Genomic DNA, 12352 nt, shown 5'->3' with positions numbered 1-12352 from the left:
CGATTGTTTGGGACATCTGGAAAACAGCTTATTCGGAGAAGAAGACGTGAGCGCTACCACCAGTCTTGTCTCATGCCAACTGTAAAGCTTCCTGAAACCATTCATGTGTGGGGTTGCTTCTCACCCAAAGGGAATCGGCTCACTCACAGTCTTGCCTAAAAACACAGCCATGAATAAAGAATGGTACCAGAATGTCCTCCAAGAGCAACTTCTCCCAACCGTCCAAGAGCAGTTTGGCGCCCAACAATGCCTTTTCCAGCATGATGGAACACCTTGCCATAAAGCAAAGGTGATAACTAAATGGCTCATGGAACAAAACATAGAGATTTTGGGTCCATGGCCTGGAAACTCCCCAGATCTTAATCCCATTGAGAACTTGTGGTCAATCATCAAGAGACGGGTGGACAAACAAAAACCAACAAATTCTGGCAAAATGCAAGCATTGATTATGCAAGAATGGACTGCTATCAGTCAGGATTTGGTCCAGAAGTTGATTGAGAGCATGTCAGGGAGAATTGCAGAGATCTTGAAGAAGAAGGGTCAACACTGCAAATATTGACTTGCTGCATTAACTCATTCTAACTGCCAATTTAACCTATTGGTACTCATAATATGATTGCAATTATATTTCTGTATGTGATATAAACATCAGACAAACACTAATAAAAACCAGAGGGCAGCAGATCATGTGAAAATATAATTTTGGTGTCATTCTCAAAAATTTTGGCCATGACTGTACAAGTGTACAAAGATATTATACAGTCACCATGTGACAAGTGGGCCTGTGTAACTTCAAATGCCAGGGCTGAATTTTAGTCCCAGTCCGGCCCTGTGGCTTGAGCATCTTAGATGGTAATGCCGATGACCTCTCTAGAGTCCCGTGTCTGTAATAGAAGGTGCAGGTAAGAAGGCCTCCTGTGTGTTATCTCCAGACTGAGCTGTATGCTGGATGCTATCAGTCTGTGTCCTGGACTGTCTCTAATGTGCCATTGTTGGAACTGTTTACTTTGCCTGCACTGAAAGGCCGTTTATTTTCCTGTGCTTGTCGCTCGTTTATGAAGCACTAAAAAACAGCATGGACATTTGAATGGAAACGGTTCCTGTGTTTCCACGCAATCAAGTAGCAAGGTTATACACATGGGAAGAAGGAATCAATGTCACCATTACACACTGAATGGGAAACCACTGGGTAAATCTGACAGGGAGAAGGACTTGGGGATCCTAGTTAATGATAAACTTACCTGGAGCAGCCAGTGCCAGGCAGCAGCTGCCAAGGCAAACAGGATCATGGGGTGCATTAAAAGAGGTCTGGATACACATGATGAGAGCATTATACTGCCTCTGTACAAATCCCTAGTTAGACCGCACATGGAGTACTGTGTCCAGTTTTGGGCACCGGTGCTTAGGAAGGATATAATGGAACTAGAGAGAGTACAAAGGAGGGCAACAAAATTAATAAAGGGGATGGGAGAACTACAATACCCAGATAGATTAGCGAAATTAGGATTATTTAGTCTAGAAAAAAGACGACTGAGGGGCGATCTAATAACCATGTATAAGTATATAAGGGGACAATACAAATATCTCGCTGAGGATCTGTTTATACCAAGGAAGGTGACGGGCACAAGGGGGCATTCTTTGCGTCTGGAGGAGAGAAGGTTTTTCCACCAACATAGAAGAGGATTCTTTACTGTTAGGGCAGTGAGAATCTGGAATTGCTTGCCTGAGGAGGTGGTGATGGCGAACTCAGTCGAGGGGTTCAAGAGAGGCCTGGATGTCTTCCTGGAGCAGAACAATATGGTATCATACAATTAGGTTCTGTAGAAGGACGTAGATCTGGGGATTTATTATGATGGAATATAGGCTGAACTGGATGGACAAATGTCTTTTTTCGCCCTTACTAACTATGTTACTATGTTACTATTCCCACCATGACCGCTGCCTCAGACGTGAGTTATGTGCAGGCGCCATCTTTCCTCTGGTATTTTCAAAGATGGCAGCCACTGGTTTAAGTTGGTCACACTTTTTCTATGCGCCCATTCTGCGTATCTGAGGGATTTGGTAATGCAGTGGGCTCCTGCGCTTAGCCCGGCAGGGGAACCCTCTATTGTTTACAAGTATTTTGTCTCTAGCATCATCTCCTGTGTTCCCCTATCACTTTTAGGCATGGTTCAAACCAGCATATAAAAATCATCCATTTTTCATCCAGAAAAAAATCTGTTGTGCAATTGTTTTTTACTTCACCAGTTACTAAAGTTTACAAGATCAGTTTCCTAGGTTAATATAGGCAATGTATCCATAATAAAAAGAAGCAAGTAAGGATGATTTGTATGAGATCGTTAAGATCTACGAGGCGGACAGAGATCTCCTGCCTTTTGAGCATATTTTAAAGGGACACTGTCACCTGAATTTGGAGGGAACAATCTTCAGCCATGGAGGCGGGGTTTTCGGGTGTTTGATTCACCCTTTCCTTACCCGCTGGCTGCAATATTGGATTGAAGTTCATTCTCGGTCCTCCATAGTACATGCCTGCGCAATGCAAGATTATATTGTGCAGGCATGTACTACGGAGGACAGAGAATGAACTTCAATCCAATATTGCAGCCAGCATGCAGCCAGCGGGTAAGGAAAGGGTGAATCAAAAACCCCAAAACCCCACCTCCATGGCTGAAGATTGTTCCCTCCAAATTCAGGTGACAGTGTCCCTTTAAATTAAAGGGTTGTTACCAGTGTGACACATGTAATGACTGACAGTCTGCTCTCTTTGTCTACATGTCTCACATTGGTGACTACCCCTTTAATTTAAAATAAACTCAAGAGACAGATTCTCTGGGAGATCTCGGTCCCGCCCCTAGATCTAAACAGCTCATTAACATATTAAGAAAAACGTGGATTTCTCTGGAGTAAAACATCAGATTATAAATATTAAGGTTCAATTTTATTCAACTTTCTATGACCTTCATTCCCACATAGAAAGTTGAGAAAGCTTTATCCTGACAGGGTCCCTTTAAAGGCAACACATGTCTGAATAACATTAGGCTCGGAGCAATGATGGACCACTTACAGGTGTGTAACATTAGATGCTGTTTATTTGCATAGCAAATAATATACCAGATGATCGTGACTTTGCTTCTGTAAAGGTGAAGTCGTCCAAACATCCTCTCTGAAGACTTTTCATACATTATATTGCTGTTCTGTGTCTTCTGTCATGTGACTTTACATGCTCTGTGTTCTGCAGCAGTAGTTAGCGTAGGACAGAGTTAGCAGTTAGTGCCAGCCCTGGTTGGGAGGAGATACACGGGCACATAGGAAACTTGTTCCTGATTGTTAAGCAGTTGCTGGAGATGTAAGAAGCATTGCTGGTTATGAGAAGGCCACAAACGAGAGAGTGTGTTTTAGCCATAAAAGTTCTAAGGATAGCAAATTCCAGTTCCATAGCAAGTTCTACCCTAACTGATTTCTCAACGTCCGGAGTTCAGAGATTGAAGGATAAGGTCCCTTTCACTATCAGTGAGTACCGACTGTAGCATAAACCCCCGAGAGAGACATACCGTATATACTCGAGTATAAACCGACCCGAGTATAAGCCGACCCCCTAATTTTGCCACAAAAAAATGGAAAAACTTAATTACTCGAGTATAAGCCTAGGGTGGAAAATGCAGCAGCTACCGGTAAATGTCAAAAATAAAAATAGATACCGTACCAATAAAAGTAAAATTAATTGAGACATCAGTAGGTTAAGTGTTTTTGAATATCCATATTGAATCAGGAGCCCCATATAATGCTCCATACAGTTCATGATGGGCCCCATAAGATGCTCCATACAAAATACGCCCCATATAATGCTGCACAAATGCTGATTATGGTCCCATAAGATGCTCCTTACAGTCATTTGCCCCATATAATGCTCCATAAATGCTGATTATGGCCCCATAAGATGCTCCATACAGTCATTTGCCCCATATGCTGTTGATGCGATAAAAAAAAAAAATCACAAACTCACCTTTCGTCGCTCAGGCCCCTGGCACTTTCTATATTCACCTGCTCCGCGTTCCACCGCCGCCAGCCGCCGCTACGTTCCCCGTCCACTGCACTGACTGCTCAGGCAGAGGGCGGCACGCACTAATCGCGTCACCGTGCCCTCTGACCTGAGCGTCACTGCAGAGGATGCAGAAGGCGCAACGGTGGCAGGCGACGGTGGAACGGGGAGCAGGTGAATATCGCGCACTGCTTATACTCACCTGCTCCTGGCACGGTCCCTGCTTCCCCGGCATCGGCAGCTTCTTCCTGTAGTGAGCGGTCACATGGTACCGCTCATTACAGTCATGAATATGCGGCTCCACCCCTATGGGAGTGGAGTCAGGTCCATATTCATTACTGTAATGAGCGGTACCATGTGACCGCTCACTACAGGAAGAAGCTGCCGGTGCCGGGGAACCAGGGACACCGTGCCAGGAGCAGGTGAGTATGCTTAGACAGCTGCCACTCCACCACCCCTGCCGACTGCTGGGTATGACTCGTGTATAATCCGAGAGGGTCAATTTCAGCCTAAAAAAATGGGCTGAAATTCTCGGCTTATACTCGAGTATATACGGTAAATTCCTCTAGGTAGCTAGAAGGAGTGGGCTACATAACACATCTTGCGAACTGGTCCTTGTGGTTTAGAGCAGTGGTCCCCAACTCCAGTCCTCAAGGCCCACCAACAGGTCATGTTTTCAGGATTTCCTTTGCATTGCACAGGTGATGCAATTATTACCTGGGCAAGACTAAGGAAATCCTGAAAACATGACATGTTGGTGGGCCTTGAGGACTGGAGTTGGGGACCCCTGGTTTAGAGAAGTCCTATTCAGACGAGAAAGGAATGTGAGGAACCCATTGCAGTGCAGGATAACATAGTAACATAACAGTTAGCAAGGCTGAAAAAATACATTTGTCCATCCAGTTCAGCCTATACTCCATCAGAATAAATCCCCAGATCTACGTCCTTCTAAAGAACCTAATAACTGTAATATACAATATTGTTACGCTCCAGGAAGACATGCAGGCCTCTCTTAAACCCCTTGACTGAGTTCGCCATCACCACCTCCCCAGGCAAGGAATTCCTGATTCTCACTGCCCTAACAGTAAAGAATCCTCTTCTATGTTGGTGGAAAAACCTTCTCTTTTCCAGACGCAGAGAATGCCCCTTTGTGACCATCACCTTCCTTGGTATAAACAGATCCTTGGAGAGATATCTGTATTGTCCCCTTCTATACTTATACATGGTTATTAGATTGCCCCTCAGTCGTCTCTTTTTTAGACTAAATAATCCTAATTTTGCTAATCTCTCTTAGTATTGTAGTAAAAAAGGTGGGAACAGTGCTAGAAAACTTGAGAAGTACTCTGTCACTCTTGAATTGTACATAGACTATTGAAATGCTGCATTTAACTCTCGCAAAGATGGAGCAGAAGAAATGTACTAGAAGTATTGTGCCTGCTATCGTCTGTTAAAGTGTTAATAGCTTCTGATGTCACTGATTCATAATTTATTTTCAAGGCCCCCAATACCCAGGAGGAGGGGGCGAGACAGACAACACAAAAGGGACACTTTTTTTTACGGATCTGTGGAACGCATTAGAGACACAGAAAGACTGGGGAAGTTTTAGGCTGTGTGCACACGTTGCGTTTTTTTCGCTATAAAAACGCATAAAAATGCATACATTATGCATCCCATCATTTAGAATGCATTCTGCAATTTTTGTGCACATGATGCATTTTTTTCCACGAAAAAAAAAGCGGGAAAAAACGCAGCATGTTTATTAATTTTGCGGATTTTTCGCGTTTTACCTGCTATTTAATGCATTGGGAGCTCCGGAAAAAAACACGTGAAAAATGCATCAAAAACGCGAAATAACAGAATGAACTCTAAGGCCGGCTTCACACTCAGCGTATGAAAATACGGTCCATATATTACGGCCGTAATACGCTGAAATGTCCCGAAAATAGTGGTCCGTAGCTCCTCCGTAGGCAGGGTGTGTCAGCGTTTTTTGCGCATGGCATCCTCCGTATGTAATCCGTATGGCATCCGTACTGCGTGGTTTTCTCGCAGGCTTGCAAAACCAACATACCGCTATAGAAATGATCCATGTGTCCCAAAAAGAAAAAAATATATATATATACTGTCTATATATATATATATATATATATATATATATATATATATATATATATGTCATTAGACACATATATGTATATACAGTGGGGCAAAAAAGTATTTAGTCAGTCAGCAATAGTGCAAGTTCCACCACTTAAAAAGATGAGAGGCGTCTGTAATTTACATCATAGGTAGACCTCAACTATGGGAGACAAACTGAGAAAAAAAAATCCAGAAAATCACATTGTCTGTTTTTTTAACATTTTATTTGCATATTATGGTGGAAAATAAGTATTTGGTCAGAAACAAAATTTCATCTCCATACTTTGTAATATATCCTTTGTTGGCAATGACAGAGGTCAAACGTTTTCTGTAAGTCTTCACAAGGTTGCCACACACTGTTGTTGGTATGTTGGCCCATTCCTCCATGCAGATCTCCTCTAGATCAGTGATGTTTTTGGCTTTTCGCTTGGCAACACGGACTTTCAACTCCCTCCAAAGGTTTTCTATAGGGTTGAGATCTGGAGACTGGCTAGGCCACTCCAGGACCTTGAAATGCTTCTTACGAAGCCACTCCTTCATTGCCCTGGCGGTGAGCTTTGGATCATTGTCATGTTGAAAGACCCAGCCACGTTTCATCTTCAATGCCCTTGCTGATGGAAGGAGGTTTGCACTCAAAATCTCACGATACATGGCCCCATTCATTCTTTCATGTACCCGGATCAGTCGTCCTGGCCCCTTTGCAGAGAAACAGCCCCAAAGCATGATGTTTCCACCACCATGCTTTACAGTAGGTATGGTGTTTGATGGATGCAACTCAGTATTCTTTTTCCTCCAAACACGACAAGTTGTGTTTCTACCAAACAGTTCCAGTTTGGTTTCATCAGACCATAGGACATTCTCCCAAAACTCCTCTGGATCATCCAAATGCTCTCTAGCAAACTTCAGACGGGCCCGGACATGTACTGGCTTAAGCAGTGGGACACGTCTGGCACTGCAGGATCTGAGTCCATGGTGGCGTAGTGTGTTACTTATGGTAGGCCTTGTTACATTGGTCCCGGCTCTCTGCAGTTCATTCACTAGGTCCCCCCGCGTAGTTCTGGGATTTTTGCTCACCGTTCTTGTGATCATTCTGACCCCACGGGGTGGGATTTTGCGTGGAGCCCCAGATCGAGGGAGATTATCAGTGGTCTTGTATGTCTTCCATTTTCTAATTATTGCTCCCACTATTGATTTCTTCACTCCAAGCTGGTTGGCTATTGCAGATTCAGTCTTCCCAGCCTGGTGCAGGGCTACAATTTTGTTTCTGGTGTCCTTTGACAGCTCTTTGGTCTTCACCATAGTGGACTTTGGAGTCAGACTGTTTGAGGGTGTGCACAGGTGTCTTTTTATACTGATAACAAGTTTAAACAGGTGCCATTACTACAGGTAATGAGTGGAGGAAAGAGGAGACTCTTAAAGAAGAAGTTACAGGTCTGTGAGAGCCAGAAATCTTGATTGTTTGTTTCTGACCAAATACTTATTTTCCACCATAATATGCAAAAAAAATGATAAAAAAACAGACAATGTGATTTTCTGGATTTTTTTTTCTCAGTTTGTCTCCCATAGTTGAGGTCTACCTATGATGTAAATTACAGACGCCTCTCATCTTTTTAAGTGGTGGAACTTGCACTATTGCTGACTGACTAAATACTTTTTTGCCCCACTGTATATTAATATTTATTCCAGCGCTATACAGCTTGAAAGCCGGTAATTCAATTACCGGCTTTTTCTTTCTCCTTCTTAAAACCCGACATGATTTGAGACATGGTTTACATACAGTAAACCATGTCTTCTCTCCATTTTTTTTGCAGATTCCACACTACTAATGTTAGTAGTGTGTATCTGCAAAATTTGGCCGTTCTAGCTCTTAAAATAAAGGGTTAAATGGCGGAAAAAATTGGCGTGGGCTCCCGCGCAATTTTCTCCGCCAGAGTAGTAAAGCCAGTGACTGAGGGCAGATATTAATAGCCTGGAGAGGGTCCACGGTTATTGGCCCCCCCCTGGCTAAAAATATCTGCCCCCAGCCACCCCTGAAAAGGCACATCTGGAAGATGCGCCTATTCTCGCACTTGGCCACTCTCTTCCCATTCCCGTGTAGCGGTGGGATATGGGGTAATGAAGGGTTAATGCCACCTTGCTATTGTAAGGTGACATTAAGCCTAATTAATAATGGAGAGGCGTCAATTATGACACCTATCCATTATTAATCCAATTGAATGAAAGGGTTAAATAAAACACAAACACATTATTTAAAATTATTTTAATGAAATAAAAACAATGGTTGTTAGAGTATTTTATTCTACTAGAGTAGAATATTCTACTTTTATTCTACTAATTTCCTAGAAAGCTCCCAGGCTTTCTAGGCAAGTTCCCACGATCTATAAACAGCCAGCAGAGGGCGCCTCACCGCAAATGAAGCTAAATATAGCTCATTGATCTATATTTAGACTCATTCCCCGGGGCTTTGCAGGAGGAGCAGCCTGCATTAGCAAAGCTCCTTGCTGCAAAATGTTTTAACCCCTTCAGAAGGATTTACATCGTTGGACGTTACAGATCTGCGGAGTGTAAGTATATTGTTGGTTTATTATGTTTTTTCTTTCACAGAACAAGGGTCTTCAGTGATTGGATTGGGCGTAGAATAAAATACTCTAACAACCATTGTTTTTATTTCATTAAAATAATTTAAAATAATGTGTTTGTGTTTTATTTAACCCTTTCATTCAATTGGATTAATAATGGATAGGTGTCATAATTGACGCCTCTCCATTATTAATTAGGCTTAATGTCACCTTACAATAGCAAGGTGGCATTAACCCTTCATTACCCCATATCCCACCGCTACACGGGAATGGGAAGAGAGTGGCCAAGTGCCAGAATAGGCGCATCTTCCAGATGTGCCTTTTCTGGGGTGGCTGGGAGCAGATATTTTTAGCCAGGGGGGGCCAATAACCGTGGACCCTCTCCAGGCTATTAATATCTGCCCTCAGTCACTGGCTTTACTACTCTGGCGGAGAAAATTGCGCGGGAGCCCACGCCAATTTTTTCCGCCATTTAACCCTTTATTTTAAGAGCTAGAACGGCCAAATTTTGCAGATACACACTACTAACATTAGTAGTGTGGAATCTGCAAAAAAAATGGAGAGAAGACATGGTTTACTGTATGTAAACCATGTCTCAAATCATGTCGGGTTTTAGGAAGGAGAAAGAAAAAGCCGGTAATTGAATTACCGGCTTTCAAGCTGTATAGCGCTGGAATAAATATTAATATATATACATATATGTGTCTCACTGACATATATATATATATATATATATATATATATACCTATTCTATGTGTACACATTTATTCTACCTATTGGACTGTAAGCTGTCAGTGTGATTTTACTGTACACCGCACTGAATTACCGGCTTTTCTCTCTAACAGCGCTGCGTATTTCTCGCAAGTCACACTGCTTGTCCGTGTGAAATCCGTATTTTTCACGCTTCCATAGACTTTCATTGGCGTATTTCTTGCGCAGTACGGTGACAAACGCAGCATGCTGCGATTTTGTACGGCCGTAGAAAGCCGTATAATACTGATCAGTACAATACGGCAGATAGGAGCAGGGGCATAGAGAATAATTGTGCCGTATTTTTTGCGAGTTTTACGGACGTAGTTTCTGCGCTCTTACGTCCGTAAAACTCGCAAGTGTGAAGCCGGCCTCAGGCTGCGTGTCCACTTTCAGGATGGCCGGCGGTATCGTCGGAGCGGCTTTGCCGCTCTGCGGTAAGCCCCGCCCCCTTCTGGGACGCGATGATGCCGGATGTGTTCACAGCACACATCCGGCATCATCGCACCCATCGCATAGGGTCCTGTGCTATATTTTGCGGCGCCGCAAGATATACGGACATGCTGCAATCTGAAAAGATGCGCAGCATGTCCGGAGTCGCAGGGCCGCCGCGTGCGTGTTACCACGCATAGTGGAGACGGGATTTCATTCAATCCCCTCCACTATGCTGTAACATCTGGACCAGGGCCGGCGTCAGCACCCGGCACAGCGGGCAAATGCCGGGGCCCTGGGGAGAGAGGGGGGCCCACTCATGCTGTCATAGATACAGCTGGGAGAGCAGGAGATAACATGCTCTCTCCGCCTATAAAGTCACTGCTGGCTGCGTTCTCTTAACCCCTTTGTGCCAGCTCTGACACAAGCATCTTATCACTCTGTGAGTGCAGCCAGGCAGGCACACATAGGGGTTAAGAGAAGGCAGCCAGTGTGACATTGTTTGTGGGGGGAGAGAGCATGTTCTCTGCTCTGATCTCCGCCCCTGGCTGGCTGCCCTGCTGCTGAAGTTATGAGGCAGATTCAGGAGGAGCTCCTAGTCCTACCAGTGCCTGAGTGAGTGGCGCTGCTATATACTATGTGGGCTGCGCTGCTATATACTACGTGGGCTGCTATATGCTATGTGGGCTGCTATATACTACATGGGCTGCTATATACTACGTGGGCAGTGTAATATACTACATGGCTGTGTTTATATGCGATCATGAATCGGGGTATGTGTTAAAGGGGGGGCCCACTGAGACTCTTTCGCCTGGGGCCCTCAAAAACCTGGAGCCGGCCCTGATCTGGACGCTGCGTGTCTGACGCTGCGGCTCTATGCAGTGTCAGACACGCAGCGTTTCCTGCACGTGGAAACATACCCTTACACCGACAGTCAGCTTATGCTGACTCCCACCATCCTTCAAGGTGACCTCTTGAAGGATGGTGGGAGTGGTCACCAACCACATCAGCAGACTAGGCAACAATGTAATTACACCAGCGGCCACCGGTGGGGGGGAGGGAAACTGCATTAACCCCCGATGACCTGAAAGGAAAAAAGTTTTTATCTGAGGAAACCAGATTTGCCACAGATCCAAACATGGATCGTGACAGTGAGCTTGTTTACTGAATCGGTCAACCACCACCCAAAAAACAGTCTTCCGTCCATACAAAGGCAAATCAGTAATGAAATCCAGGGAAGATGAGTTCACGATCTTTCTGGAGTCGGCAGTAGAACCAATTCCCTGGTTGGACGATTATGACAGACTTTAGCGTTTATGCAAGTTTCACAAGCAGTCTAACAATAGTGTGGTGAAATATGTGTATATATATATGTGTGCAGTGACCTTATGTATAGGAATTGTGTGACTAGGAACATCTGTCCTGAAGGCTGCAGGTTCGCACCCAGGGGTTAATGTGTATTTTCCTGGGACAAGTAGAATTCTGCCTCCAATCTCACCAGGGGGTCCTGCTGGAAGCCAAGAAGAAAGGTAACATTTGACACCTCCTAGCTCTTGGAAGAGTGATGTTAATTATGGCCTGATAGTATCTCTGGGAGAGCTTTTGCACCAAGGATCTCAAGAGAAAATAATATATTCATTGGGGGCGTGGCCATGGTCCAATAAAAAACCAAGCAATTATGATATTAACCTGAGGGGCTGGTCATAGAAACCTGGTCAGGCTGTGCCTCAGACTCAGGCCCAGAGATTAGAGGATGAGTCTCAGACAGAACTGCCAAGACAGGAGGCCCATACTGTGGTCCTGGAGCCTCCATACATGGCAGACCCACCAAGGTCCCTGATAACAGACACTGAAGACTCAGCTTCAGACCAGGGCCTGACAGTCACACTAGGCCAGGGCCTGCAAGCTGACAGTCAGAGCTTCCAATGAGGCCCTGCGGACAGATGTCAGTCTGGTCAGTCTGGAAGAGCTCAGATGTCTTGCAGACCAACCCCCTGCTTCTGGCAAAGAGAAAATACTGGGACCAGGGCAGACTGTATACAGAGACTATCCCCACGGATACTACAGAATCTTGGGACCATGAAAGGCGGCTGATCGTCCCTTTTCCATTTAGGGAACAATTATTGAGAATTGCCCTATGAAATTCCTTTGGCCGGACACCTTGGAATACAAAAGACTAAAGCTCGCCTGACACATAACTTCTATTGGCCCAAGATGGGGACAGATATCGCCAATTATTGTTGATCATGTGTAGTTTCTCAGAGAGTTGGAAAGTCCGGGAACCACTTGCAATGCCTAGCAGCTCTGGCAAAAAGTACATCCTCACAGTGGTGGACTATGCTACACGATACCCGGAAGCTGTGGCACTAACCTCCATCCGAGCAGACAAAGTGGCAGATGCTTTACTGACTGTGT

General features: G+C 44.5%; 1 pseudogene; it reads right to left on the bottom strand.

The window, feature by feature from the left end:
• Window positions 1-12352, bottom strand: part of LOC138666401 (zinc finger protein 585A-like) — an 81241-nt pseudogene that overhangs the window by 40160 nt on the left and 28729 nt on the right.

The sequence above is a fragment of the Ranitomeya imitator genome, chromosome 2 (assembly GCF_032444005.1).
Source record: "Ranitomeya imitator isolate aRanImi1 chromosome 2, aRanImi1.pri, whole genome shotgun sequence".
NCBI lineage: Eukaryota > Metazoa > Chordata > Amphibia > Anura > Dendrobatidae > Ranitomeya > Ranitomeya imitator.
This window is presented reverse-complemented; position numbering and strand designations above follow the sequence as displayed.